The following is a 1,757-nucleotide window of genomic DNA, read 5'->3' as shown; positions in this document are numbered from 1 at the left end:
CCTGATATAGCTCTGGTCAGGGGAACACACTGGTAATAACAATGCAAGTATGAATGCATTAAAAGCAAACCAAACACTTCATTTCCCTATCCCCCATTTTTTACCAAAAAAAACCTGCAATGGTTCAACCCTGGTTTGGGGAACATACAATCCTCTACAAAAGTATTAGCACACTTAAGATAAAAAGTAGTTGTCTTGACCACCCCCTTCCCACCCGAAAACATTGCTAATTTCTATTCTTGCAACAATGCCATAAGCTCTTGAAAAAAGGCGGCTCGGGAATTAAACTTCACAGATCTACAGGATTTGTTTGTTAAGGACGTTGTCTAGGATTGTAGGTAATAACAATATTAAGTGAAGCTTTGATCTTTGCAGTTATGAACGCAATTTTTATAATTGCGTAGAGAAGCCTGAAAAATTCAGGACTTCAACGGGGTTTGAACCCGTGACCTCCCGATTCCGGTGCGATGCTCTAACCAACTGAGCTGAGCGGGTTCTAATGGTCCCGTGAGGAATGAATCACTTGTTTTCATACCCGCATTTCATATATGACTCATTTTATATACCATTTCATCAATAAAAATATTACTATGTGGGTATAGAGAGATCAGCATCAAGGAAGCAGGCCTCGTCCTGTAAAGAGTGTTGGCTCCGCAGTTGCATTTGTACAGCTATCTCTAGTTTTTTCTCTGCTCGTTCTAAATACAATTGTGCTTCCATCCAATCTTCCAACTTTAACTTTCCAAAGAAGGTAAGGGTCACATTTGTCTATGGCTTCCATAATCTTGGCCAAAGTATCAAAGGAGTGGCCCACTGGATTGATCTCTTTGACGACTTTCTGCTTGATGTTCTGAATTTTAAGGTTGGTGAGGCCTTTGGCCTCGCTGTATACCTCTTCAATGGTTTTCCCATCATGCAAAGACCTTCTCAAACATTCATGTGGAAATAGGCCATTTCCGAGTTCATGTCTGCCTCCTTTTCAAAGCGAGTATAAGTGCGAAGTTTTTGTAATGGTAATTAGTTCTACTTTACATATGAATGAAAACTAATTTTCATGACAAAACTTCGCACTTAGACTCGCTTTGAAGATGAGGCAGGCTTGAACTCGGAAATGGCCTATTGGTTGGGCTTTGATGCAGAATTATTTTTAAAAAATTTTTCAGCTTTGAGTGTGGCATCGGGTAGTGGAGCTTTGGCTTCACACGTGTGGGATCACGTATAGGTTTTGTCTGGTGTATAATTCTCTTGAAATCAAACAGTATTTTACGAAAGATTTTAATGGTTACAACCCCGGCCGATTCGACACGCAAATGAACAGACAGTCGAAATTTAATGAAGAATTCATAACTAAAGACATTCATTGAAGTGTCAGCTATTGTTTCCAGTCAAAAACACAATTACGAATGCAACACTAGGATAGGTTAAACAAGATTGCCCTTACCGATCTGCAATCCTCTTTCTCCTCCATCTTGAAAAGACCTCGAGACGATGTGCAACACCACTGACAAAGTACGTTGTGTAAAACCACTGAAAATTTATTGGAAACCCCACTTAAAAAAAACGCCAAAAAAAAATCCTAACTCGAAAATCCAACTCTAAATCCTAACTCCAAAATCCAACTCGAAATCCTAACTCGAAAATCCAACTCGAAAATCCTAACTCGATTTCCAACTCGAAAATCCTAACTCGAAAATCCAACTCGAAATCCTAACTCGAAAATCCAACTCGAAAATCCAACTCGAAATCCTAACTCGAAA

This window comes from Montipora foliosa, chromosome 5 (assembly GCF_036669935.1).
Source record: "Montipora foliosa isolate CH-2021 chromosome 5, ASM3666993v2, whole genome shotgun sequence".
Lineage (NCBI taxonomy): Eukaryota > Metazoa > Cnidaria > Anthozoa > Scleractinia > Acroporidae > Montipora > Montipora foliosa.
This window is presented reverse-complemented; position numbering follows the sequence as displayed.